This window comes from Ambystoma mexicanum, chromosome 7p, assembly GCF_040938575.1.
Source record: "Ambystoma mexicanum isolate Mex_15411 chromosome 7p, UKY_AmexF1_1, whole genome shotgun sequence".
Classification (NCBI taxonomy): domain Eukaryota; kingdom Metazoa; phylum Chordata; class Amphibia; order Caudata; family Ambystomatidae; genus Ambystoma; species Ambystoma mexicanum.
Window position 1 is genome coordinate 648,851,980 of NC_090939.1, and position 13,086 is coordinate 648,865,065.

General features: G+C 44.0%; 1 protein-coding gene across 4 annotated transcripts in view; it reads right to left on the reverse strand.

Annotated features, from left to right (window-relative positions):
• The window catches only part of REV1 (REV1 DNA directed polymerase), a 1,193,441-nt gene that overhangs the window by 737,732 nt on the left and 442,623 nt on the right, over positions 1 to 13,086 (reverse strand). The window lies entirely within an intron of this gene.

Genomic DNA, 13,086 nt, shown 5'->3' on the forward strand with positions numbered 1-13,086 from the left:
TTGTCTGTACTTGTCCTTTTTTCTCTATTTTGTGAATACTGACTTTACATCTAATGAACAACAGTACCATGAAATACACTTGCTATGTATAGATATATAATTAAAAAATCTGTTGGGTAGCCAAATAATTCACATGGTAGATGGGCATTTGTACAACGAAGCATAAAAACGGGGGCTGCCACGTGAGATCAATAGCTAATTTAACATAAGGAATAAATCCATCTCATCTCTTGGAGCAGAAATAGCATGATGCTGTGTCAAACATCTAGGCGCTTCATAACAAGATAAGTTGCAAGCAGACAGTGTATTTATTACTCTTAATACATCTGATAGTATTACATACATTTAATGTGATAGTCTAAAAAGAAATCTATTTCTAACTCTTTTAGCTCATTACACTGTTGTAAACATTCTTTCTATTGCTTTGCAGTGTGCACCATATATTCCTCAACAATAACAAGAACATGGAGAAAAATATCACAAAAACAGTAAAAATCACACAGCTGCCCCCAGAATTTCAAAACAAAGTCTCTCGGTATTGGCAGTCTTAGGGACAGGTCAGTTTCCCTAAAATAAGCAAAATTACTGGGGGCCTCATGGGAATCTATGGAGGGAAAGGTGCAAAAAGAAAATATCTCCTAACACTACCCTTGATTAGTGCAAGGAGAGCCACATATTTTGTTTTTGTGTGTGATTTGCATTCTGGAGACTGAAGGGGCTCATGCGAGTCTAAAACACTTGCTCAGTGTGATAAATCAGAGATGATTCACCCAGGAACCCTGACCTGGGACCCTTCTCGTGTGGCCAGGGAAAGGCAGACGCTTTCTGATCCTGACCATGGGCCATGGGGATGCTGTTCTGCGGGACGATCATATGGGGGTGGGGGGTAGGAGAACAGGTCAGGAAGAATGGGAAACATCCTTGTAGAACTTCCCCCCAAGACCCCAACCTTCTAATGGCCTATTTTAAAGTAGAAGCGGTTAGGAAAGCCTATTTTGATATTGTGGCCTTCAATTCCCCAAGTACTGGGAAGAAAAAGAGGACTGACGAGGCACAAGACTGCAAGTTACAGCATATTAGGACTAATGACCCACACCTGAGGAGGACTGGGAGGCATAAAAAGCCCCTCAGGTGCAGGCCATGAGGAATAGCAGTAGCAAAAGGTTGAATAGTTTTCCTACCTCCACGTGGCAGCAGAAGTCAGATGTGAGCCGAGACACCGGGACTACAGTGGTGTGTAAATTGGATGCCGATCCTGAGAGGGTCTTTTATGTTCAAGACCATAACTGCAGAGCTTGCGCAACGGGAAGCACTGGGATAGACAAATCTATCCCTGAGGATCGCAACTGCAGAGGTCACGCAGCAGAAAGCGCGCCATTTAATCGTTTTCCCCATTGTCAGACAAGCACCGGTGGCAGGCTAGCACTGGAGAGTTGTGGCAGCCAGGAAAACCCTGCTGGTGCCGGGCTGCGGGAAGTGGTGAAGGAGAGGTTGCCGGACCGCGTGGGGAAACAGAAGCAAAGGACCCCGAATGAGTTCACTGTTAGATTGTGACCTCACAGCACTCCGTAACTGCCCGCTGGTCAAGTCCAGGGTGCTTAACCTCAGAAATGTGGTAAACGTAGTAAAGTTGAAGAAGAAACATTTTGAATACTGTAATATTGTAAAGCAGGTTCATTCCTCTGTTGTTAACAAAGCTGATTTAAAAGGGCACAGATGGAAGAATAAGAACCTGATTCTCATACCAGAAGACTGTGATTATGACATTGTGGGGCATAATAAGAGCCAGCAACAAGTAAGGGCAACATCCATAGGACAAAAGACAAACTATCATTGCCAAAGCCAAAAGAGAAATATACCCAGGAAATTAAGAAAGAACCAGAATTGTCCAAGCCAAAAGAAGGTAGTTGAGACTTTCAGTGTTGGTAAAAACTGTTGCCCACGTGAAAAGGAGGTCATAAGAAAAAATGGCTTAAGCCAACATTGCCTAAGCCAAAAAAGTGTGAAAGTGAAACAGAACCCTTAACAGTAGTCGATTACTGCAAAAGGGAAGAAACAAAAGTATCAGGAAAGCTGCCCTTCTGAAAAAAGACCCTCAGAAGGAGTCGAGCATAACCGGCAGAGAGTGTGGCAATCACAATATGTAACAAATAGCACCAATGTGATTCTTATTTCCGTTGAAGAGTTTCTTATAATTCATGTTGTAGAGCAAAATACATTGCTAACCCGTTTGAGCTTAACCTTTACCACAGAAGTACTTGTAAATAGTAGTTTATTCTGGCCTGGCAGGAGAGTACACCAGGTCAGAGAACGTAGTTTTATTTTGATCTGTTCTGGCAGGAGAGTACACCAGAGCAAAGAGCTTTGTCTTAATAAGCCTGGCAGGTGAGTGGACCAGGTGGAAGCCACTGAAGTACTGTGGTATGGTTACAAATCTTAAAGAAGAAGTTGAAGATCCGCTAAAGTGTTATGTCAACTGCTGCAAAAGTATTTAATATTGTCAAACAAGTGGTTTTATGAACTGATGCAGAAATATCCTGACAAAGAGCTTTTTTGGTTGAAACCAATGAAGTAAGGAAATATTCTTTGCTGATGCAAAGAAACTGTTTCAAGAACTTTGTTGCAAGTGAAAACATTAAATCTTTGTTGAACTCTTGTGAACTGGTAGTTAAATACAAGTTGAAACGTTGTGTTATGAAGTTGGGAACAAAAAGAGAACTGAAGTGGAACTTTGTTACGAGATAGGATTGCCTTAACTTATGTTTTTGAACTGCTGAACAAAATCCGGCTTGAATATGGGGAAGGGAAAGTCACACAGATTAGAAGGAGAAACAGTTATGATGTGAATTGAACTATTACATTTGCTGCTGTTGAACTGCCATATATTCCTTGTTAAATTGGTGTATGTTTAAGTGTGAGGGACAGAACCCCTTTGTTAATGTTAAGAGCGTTTCCTTTAGTTTATTTTAGGCTGGGTAATCCTCATCAGGGTAGGGATAGTGAGGCATGTATCCAACCTGTTGAGTTAATACAATGGCTTCTTTTGAAAAACCTTCACAAAGTTGTCGCCCTCACATTTCTGACCCCTCACATCAGTAACCGTCATGCTGGAGCTTGTAATGTTGGTCATCTACGGGTTAAGAATATGTTTAAATTCACATGTTATGCATCCATTAACAAGCAGCATATTACTTTGGAGGTGGTCATGCAGATGGTGCCATTGAAATAAAAAAAAATGTGCTCTTGTTTGCATATCTAAGCAATGTTTGTGATGGTATGTATTAACCTTCACATTGCTGCTTTACATATTGTGTCTATGGGAACATTAGCAGATAATAGAGTGTAGACCCTGTCCCGTGTATGCAGTAGGACCTTGGTTTAGGTGGCAAAGTCTTTTAAACAAGATTGGGGCATTCTTGCATGCAGTGAACAATTCACCTTTAAATGCTTGACCTGCTTTTGGGGCATTCTTGTTCTGGGACAGAACCTGAAATTCACTTGTCCCTTATACGGAGATGACTGCACCCAGAAATGCTACTTTGTACATGAGATGCTTGACTAAATGCTATGGCATAACTTCCTTTTTGGATGTTCTGCTTTCCCTTTTTGGGGACCACTATTTTTGAGTATCTCTGACCTCTTTTTTGGTCAGAGGGACTTCTACTGAAGGCTTCCTGCCACTGCAACCTTTCTTTAATGATATTGTTCATGGTGGCCCTTTATTATATCACCCCCTACATTGGTTTTAGGATCTAAGTAGGTTGCAGTTGTAATTTAGTTTTGACATCACCAGGGGTGCATGCCGATTGACCACATTGGTAAGCCCAATATACCTTATGGGTAGCTTTTGGTGTACTTACAAATTTCTTTAAGTCCTGCTCTGTTCCATTTTGTTTTAGGGAAACCATAAGAAAGGCATAAAATGGCTGTTGTGCCCACATGAACTCCTTTGAGCCCAGTCGTGCACCACATAAGGTGGTTTGGAGTGGTTTTGACCAGTCCCTAGCCTCAGACAGGACTCCTGTTGGAGTAAGCCTGAAAGATTGGTTGGCCCCCAAAACCGTTATTGGGTGCCCTAGTGTTTATTTGGAGGGCTGGCTTAGGTCACCCTATGCATGTGTACGGTTATCCTAATCCTGGCCAAAGTTCTCTCAGATATTTTGCTAGAGCTAAGCTTCACTAAGCAGGTTTACTTACTTGCAGGAAGTCTTGGCACTGAAATGATGCTGCTACAATTTTCAGACCAAGTTTGGGCATACTGGCTGGGTTTATGTCTCTGTAACTTAGGTTCGGTTTGGATTTTCGTCTCCTGGATGTCCTCCCTGGGCTGTAAACTTCCTCCCCCTGGAATTCATTGCTGGTTGAGCTGGAACTTCTACGCTCAGACCGCCTCTGGCCCATTTTACCGCTGAAGGTGATGCAACCCTGTGGTTAGCAACCTGATGGAAGTACAAAGCAAGCGAAGGGAAGCCCCAGAAGTCTGAGATTTTACGATAATCCTGTTTTCTTTTAGTTTCGACAAATAGTCACCTCTTTTCCAGGCCATTTCAGGCAAGGCCTTGGTAGGAATATATGTAATTCTCTTGACTGCCGGACTATCTTTTGACTTTGGCAATTTGCAGGGCTTTTTAGCTGAGGAAGAGCACTTTGTGGGCTCTTGGGGAATCCGAGTTGTGTTTCATAACGAAACGCTCTGGGTTATGCCCATCTGTCGTTTTGTTGCTCTCTTGACTCTTAGTTATCTAGCCATTGCTCCAGCAGTTCCATTTGTTTCTTAAGCTTCTGTGCACCCACTCTATCAGAAACCGTTTCATCCTCAAGTTGAAAAATTCTTGATTAGGCCTTACGAAGGCAGGTCATAATGGCCTGATGCCAGCCCGCAGTTCCTTTAAGTTAGATTTTATGTAGGAGACCTCTGTTACAATGATCTGTGCGGTAGCATACATTTCACAGGGTGAATGTCTTCCAAGGATGGGTCAGAGGATCTGTCTGACATTTCATCATCAGAGTCTTATTGATTCCCCCGCTGTTTACTATGCCCAAGGTAAGCGCCCAAGTCAGGAAGTAAAACGGATGAGGCCAGGTTTGATTCAAATTCAATCTCTCTGTGCTGGATGCTCTGTTCGTAGAGAAGGGAATCTTAATTGTTGCAAGTGACTGGTGTCTGTTAGGCAATGTTTTCTTTTTGCAACTTTTTAGTTTTGCTAGTTTTCTACAGAAACACATTCTTTTAGCTCTGTTGTTGATCCTGTCCGGACTTTTTGAAGCGAAGTAAAGCCTTCCGCTTCACTTCCCTTTTGCGAACTTGTTATGGGGGGAAATGAACAGTCCTTCAGGCTATCATTACTGGGAGACTGTTTCCCTTTTGAATTCTTGTATTTTGGCATTACACACAGCACTTTACAGTACAGTGCAATGGGGACACTAGCTGTTTACACATGGGATCTTTGGTTACTTTTATATGTGCCTAGAGGCAGGCTGGTGGCAGCAGTTACATTTTGACAGTTTTTTGCATTATTTTTGGTGTGCACATTTATTTTTACCGCATCTGGCTACTGACCGTGTGGCTGGTGTCCACATCACTGGTGCAAGACAGTCCACTATTCGGGCGGATGTGAAACCAGCAGTTGTCCCGATAGGTCAATTCCAGGATGTTTTAATGGTACAGATGCTTACCATTGGTGGGTTTGGACTTGCATCCAGCTCAGATTTTGGATGAGGATGACTCCTGCAGCCATTCTTCAGATCTACTTCTATGTTGGATCCAAGAATCCTTTGAAGAACATGAGCCCATTGATGACCTGAGGATGACTTCTGCAGTGGACCAGTAACCTCTCTGGTGACCGGTCCAGTGAAGCTCTGCTCATTTGCCTGATCTCTGAAAGACCCCTGCCAGTGCTTCAGCCCTTGGACTAGTGGAACCAACTAGTCTCAATGGTGTTAAGATGGATTTCTAGAATCTGGCCCGGTGGACAGATTTTAGGAGGCAACTCTAGTTATAGTTAGAAGGGAACTAGAAGGGAACTAAGAGGTTAGCCAACATTAATCAAAGTAGCTTTGGAGAGCAGTCGCAGCTTATTTTCAGGAGAGTGTGAGTGGGGTCGGGGGGGGGTGTTCAGGGGCCCCCAAAGAGTCCACACAGTATGGCACACAATAATTCAATTTAGACAGTCACATATAAAAATACAGCTATTTATTATAGGCCTTCGGAACACACTGGAAAATGTATCCAACAGGTAGTATTATTGCACAATACTCTATGATACAAATATATACATTTACCATAGGTTCAAATATTCCTCAAACAACGCAAGTACCAAAGCAAATAAGTAATTCAGATGCAGTTAATGATGGAACCAGATCAATCCAAACCCAAAGAAGATTGATGCCTTGTGTCCAAAAGTCACCGGAGCCACAATGTTTCTCACTAGAATAGTGTCTCCGCTGATAGGTTTCAATAGGCTTGTGTTGGTAATAGTTTGAAAGTTCTTAAACTATTTTACTAAAGATAAGTAAATGTTTTCTTGTATTGCAGACCCAAGGCTAGCCCAGGTGCAGGATACTCAACCCAGGTTCCATGACCAAAAGGTGAGCAGAAGGGTTTCAGGAGACATCAGGACTTTTAAGTCGATGTGGATCATCTGGGGGTCACTGGGGGCTCGATCTTCCGCTGTTAGTTCTTGTCAGAGGAGCCCATGAGTTGTAGGTTCAACGATTCTTCTGGTCGGGTGCAGCTGCAAGATGCAACCTTTGTCGATGAAGAAATGCAAGAACCACTGATTCAGGCCTCTTCACGCCACTTCACAGGTTGGAGAAATGCAAGTTCCTGCAACGGTCTCTGCACAAAGATGACAGCAGGTGTCCTTTCAGTCGTGTACACAGAAGCTGCTCCATGACAGGATCCCTTGATTCTTAAAGCTGAAATTTGAGGAGAAGGTGACCGGAGGAACAAGCTGGCGACCACTGAAGTTCCGGACTCAAACGTGAAACGGCAACGCTTCTGGCGAGGTAGCCCACGAGAGAGCTGGTCAGTCCACCAGACAGTCCAGGGCCACTTCCAAAGGTTCAGATGGGCATGATCCTCGAGAAGGTGTCAAACTAGTTGGTCCTACTAGTCGTCCAAGGTTTGGAGCACCACTCAGGGTCTTTGGAAATCAGGAAGTCAAACAGGCCTTCACGAGGCTGGACACAGGAAGGGTAACTGGGCCACTTCAAGACTCATCAGATCTTCAGTAGGCTGTTGAGGGATTCTTGGCTCCAACAATGATCTAAAGAAAAGGCTGCAGAGGTTTTCTTCTTATACAAAATCCGAGCTGAAATCAAGTCTAAGCCCACCAATGGTAAGGATCTGCACCATTCAAACAGCCAGTAGTTGTCCAATCAGGGTCAACTACTGGTTTCACATTTGCCCCAGACTTTCTGGCATCACCACTGATGTGGAGTGTCCTAGACAGTCCTGGGCCACAACATGCACATAGGCATCCCTAGCCAGCGAAAGCAGCCGCTTTCCTAGGCAAGTGCATGACATTATAAGAGATCCAGACCTAGTAAGGCATGAAGAAGGCCAAGCAACAATATGGCCAAAGAAGCTAGCGAAAATCTTGTGAAATGGTCATTTTAGGGCACTAGCCATGTTTAATAGCCATGTGTGGGAAACGCAAATGTGCACACTAATGCAAAAATTGTAAAAATGTATCTGCTGCCACCAGCTTGTTTTTAGACACATATAAAAGTAACAAATTCCCTAGTACAAAAAGCTAGAGTGATACAGAAGTATCCCCATTGCACTGTATGTGATTTTAAAAAGCACAAGAATTCAAAAGGGAAACATAAAATCCCAGGACTGATCCTTTTACCCCTAAGAGTGTTACGCTCACCTGGTATCCACGGGGGCGCCATACGATACTGGATGGAGGTCTAAGCGCTATCCCGAACGCCTCTCTGCTTGGTTAAGTGCCAGACATTGGGTAGCGCCTATAACAGGAGAATGGAGGGTTAAGATACTGGTTGTGTGATGGGTGGACTCCCACCTCCCTCTGGTTCAAATCCCCTCCCTTGGGGTTATTGCTCACCTTAGGTTTTTGTGCGTTGAACTCTCCGTCCTGCGTCTCTGTGCAGGGGCGCGCGGTTGGTGCAGGCGTTCCTTGGACCTAGTTGCTTCACTGGTCCATGTGCCGTTATGTCGGGTCCAGACTGGTTGTGACTCCGACTCTGCTTGCTGTCTTCCAGGTGAGATATAATGTCTTCTCCGCCTTTATTCTGTCTCTTTCTTTCCCTCTGTTTTCTCTGTCTTCTCGGCGTCTTGCTACACTACGCTGTTCCCCAACAATGTCTTTGTTTTCACAGAGATGGTTGCGATCTCGGAGTTGCCGCGCCGATGGCGAAGACCACGGTGAGTTATTGATGCGCTGCGCTGTTTATTGGTGTTAATTGCTAACCTGTGTTCTCTTCCCTTCTTTGTACAGGTTGCAGTGATGTTCCGGAGTGATGAGCGATCGAAGCGCTGCTTGCCCAGGTAAGTGCTTTGTTAATGCTGACCTTGTTCCTTCTCCCTTACAGGTTGCAGCGAAACCCAGAGATGGGCGAGGGAAGAGAAGCGCAGGGTGCTGCCAGGACTCGCTGCTTGCCCAGGTAAGAATTGCTATTAATGCTATCCTTGTATCTTTACCTTTGCAGGTTGCGGCAAACTCTGGAGATGGGTGAGATAAGCGAAGCGCCGGATGGATTCAAGACCGGTTACTTCACAGGTAAGTGTTCTTGCTCGCTAATGCAGTTCTTGTTCTTCCACGTTATTAATGGAATCCAGATCTAGGCCTTCAGGATCGGGCCCCCGGAGAAGCAGATGAGCAGGAGCTGGACACGGTGAGTGTTACGCTGCAGGAGTGCAGAATAACGCGAAGCGTGTTCTGCTGTTTGGGTGTGGTTTAAATAGCCCAGGCCAAGTAGTTCCAGGCCAAGTAGTTCCAGGCCAAGTAGTTCCAGGCCAAGTAGTTCCAGGCCAAGTAGTTCCAGGCCAAGTAGTTCCAGGCCAAGTAGTTCCAGGCCAAGTAGTTCCAGGCCAAGTAGTTCCAGGCCAAGTAGTTCCAAGCCCAGCCACACATAAAAAAAAACAGACTGCATGGCTTGGTTCTAAAGAACTGAGCTATGTAATAGGCCTCCATGTTGGATTAAGGTCCAAAACTGGTATTGCTTTATTTCTGATAATGAGCCTGGCGCAAAAGGCGCCAGGACTGACTCCATGTATGTTTCTGATGGAGTTTTAAGGCCCTTGTGGCTAATGTGAAGGGCTTTAGCCCCACTGCTGCCAGGGGGCTGTTATACCTGAGGGGGTCAGGGGCATGGATTGTGACAAAGAGTGAGCAAATGCAAAGTAAGTGCAGCTGAAGGCTTTACTTCAGAACAGGTTTGTTTAAAAAAAGAGCAAAAAGAAAGGGGTCCATAGAAATGGTGGTGGGAAAGTTGCCAAAGAAGAAATCTTTCATAACAGACACCTTCTAGAGAATCCAGCCCCTCAGAGCTTTCGCAAGAGTACCTGGACTGACCGGTGGACCAACCATCTCACTCGTAGGCCACCTCACCAGAACCGTTGCCGTTTTGCAGTCAAGCCCAGAACTTTGGTGGTCATCAGCTTGTGCCACAAGTCTCTTTTCCCCCAAATTTCAGCTTCCCATCTTCAAGGAACCTGTCTTGGAGAAGCTTCTGTGACCACGACTGGAAGGACGCCTGCCGTCGCCTGCAAACGGTGATCGTCACTGGAACTAGCCTTCCTCCATCCTGTGAAGAGTTCTGAAGAGGTCTGCGTTGTTGGAATCTGCATTTCTTCATTGACTCATCGACAGGGATTGCCTCTTGCAATTGTACACGACCAGAGGAATCCTCAAACCTGCAACACCTGGGCACCTCTTAGTAACCCCGTCACCCCATTCTAATCCCTGGGAAAATCGGAGTCAGTGGGTGGGGTAAATGAGCATACCTCTGCCTGTCGCGCCCTGTCCTCCGTAGGATACATTGGAAACAAATCCCTTTGTCTCCTATCTCCCTTTTACTTACCTTTGGTCGTCGAACCTGGGTGAAGTACACTGCCCGGGGTTAGCCATGGGTCTGGAAGAGAGAGGACATCTTACCGGTCTTCTAGTAAATTGTTGAACTTTTAAATAGTTTGAAACTATTCTGATTCAACACTACATGACATTAGAGAATGCATACCTGTGAGAAACCTTGCTTTGGAATGTGTGACTTTTGGACACTAGGCCCCATATATCTGAGGGCTGCACTTCTAAAGTTAAGGGAATTGAACTTGTGGCTGGGGCTCAACATTTGATCTGCATTACTTACCTGTTCCACATGGTTAATTATTTGATGATGTATTGTGAATGAACACAGTGTTGATTATATATATTATAGAGTATTGTGTGATGTTACTACCTGCTAGTTTCATTGTTCAGTGTGTTCTAAAGCCTAAATAAATGTTTAAATTTTATTACATAGTTAACAAAAGTTAACTTTTAATACTACACAGAGAGGCGTGGCTGGCAGCCATGGCGTGAGGCGTCTCCCGTAACCGCTCCCGCCTGATCCGACTTGATACGTGCAAGAGTACCGGTCTGCAGCATATATTCAGCCTGAAACTGCAGGCAACCTGAACTGAACCTCTCTAGAGGGTGCCGGGAAGTTCATAGAGCGAATGCCCCCAGGGAACGCCAGCGGTAAGGCAGAGATAAATTGCCTAACTCCAGTCTGCGTGGATCCAAGATGGTGACGCGACTGCGGGTGGAAAGTAGCCATTGTTGGACTGCCGTGGGAACTGTGCCGGGCGTCCTAATAATGGCTGTGAGGCTTGCAAACAGAGAGAGCGGGTGGCTGCTCTGTGCCTGTGGCGGACAGTGCATTGCGCCCGGGCTGACAGACTGAAGCTGAGGGGGACAGGCTGTGGGGCGCGCCTGTGAATGCCTGCATGGAGCATACAAGAGCTTTCACATACTGCGCAGTGGCGAGGAGTAGAGGCGATCACACCGTACCTCTCACGTGCCCAACACCTTGGAATTTGGAACAGATGCCACGGACCAGCGGCCACTGTGGAACTTGTATCGTGGACCTCGGAACGCGTACCATATTACACGATTACAGGCTCCCCCTGCAGCCGAACCTACGCTTGTAACACAAGGAAACCGGACGTTGCAACCAGCCATGGAGAGACAGGTTTCCTGCCACCTTTACTCCAGCTCCCTTCTTGTCATTTACGATGGGGAAGAATTCCCCACGCTCGCAGTGACTCTAGAGGATGCTCCTGGCTCCAGCTCATCTTCCATGCCCATGGTAGAGGTACGCATGATTGACTTTGCGCACAGAACTTTCAGGGGCTTACAAGAAGAAGCCACTGCACACAATGGTACTGACAAAGGTTATCCATGTGGTCTGAAGAGCCCCATTCACATTTTGGAAGGCTTGGGTAAAGACAACCAACAGGTCTAAAAAGGGTGTAAGCCTTAGGAAAGTGGCAGGAAACCTGTCTTAATTTGGGCACTCTTGTTTATCCTGCTTCCCTTTCAACATCATTATGGAAAAAACACACTGCAAACCAGGTACTTGGTTTTAACTGCTGAAATGAAAAGAAAATAGTTGTAAAGGTTATACAAAAACCAAAAGATTTGTTTTAGAAGTAGCGTGGAATTTAAGCAGTCAAAAGGTATGGTATGGTATGGGAAGGCGTGGATGCACTTTTGGACATGCCTTTAATGGCTAACATAACAAATGAAGATAAGGAACTATGCCAAGATAGAACCGGATAATGCTGTATATATATAATGGATGTGTTGTCAATGAAACCCCACATTAAACATGTTCGTTCTATCCTACGCGCTGTTTTTGGACAAATTAAACATTCACCAATGGATTATGATACTTACATATTCTTTTCTGGCACACTAGTTTCCTGTATGATGTCATTCTTGTGAAATGTAGTCATTGCAGTGGGGATAAACTAACACTCCACATCTTAATCCTATCCATCGATGGCCATGATAACTTCTTGAATTGAAAGGATTTCCTATATGAATTGTCATTAATTCTTTCTTCAATAATATATTGTAGTTTCATACCATCAGATAAAAGCCCTAATTTAATAACACATCATAATATCCTTGCAATTAATTGACCTAATTGTAAATATGTGTAGACTAAAATAATTGCCATCCATTCTTATAGCAATTTTTATTATGCTTCTTACTTTGGACTTCTACTTGCACCTCGATTGACCTATTCCTACATATGTTGCCATATCTAAAATAAACGTGTATATGATTCTTTTTACCCAATGGCTCTTATACTCAGTATTTCATACCACATTATTTTTTTCCAGGTATTCTTACAATATAACACATTCAACCTCTAATGTGATTTAGTTTTCATTATTTAATTAAGAGAGTTCAATAAAATAATTTCGATGTACATACGTTTCCTAATACTGTACGTTGTTCACATTGCTTATCTGCTTAAAACACATTCAATTGGTTATTCTTCTATAAACCGATTTTGGTTAAGTTTGAATTGAAAATAACTTCTGCTTCTTTTCTGCGTAATGTTTTTGTTCTCTGTTTGCCCGCTTTCTCCCTCATGATATTTTGTGTATTACAAAAATTCGTTTTCCACAAATGTCATTTCCATCATGTAGTTCCTTCATGGTCATATGTCAAATTGTGTTGTCACAAAGCTGCTAAGTTCGTTCATAAGCACATTTATTCGCCTGCGCAGGGACCACCAGAACACATCGTTATAATAACCCATTTGTCTGTTTTGATTGCAAGCTGCCAAATACCAGTAGAGTTTCCAAAAACACGGGGCCCGTCCTAAATTGCTTGTATTATCACATGGCACAGAGAAATGCAATAGTGGAGGGCTGTATAAAAAGTACACATTTTAAACTTATTATTTAAAACCAAAGATCCGCAAAATAGAGTTTCATTTAAATGCAAAATACATTTTCGTATCTTTACATATATTATGGAAAGTGGACAAATTCTGTTTGGTTTTGAGTTATGTCCTTTAAAGGCTTCTATCTCAACATGGACATAAATGTACGGTGGAGCC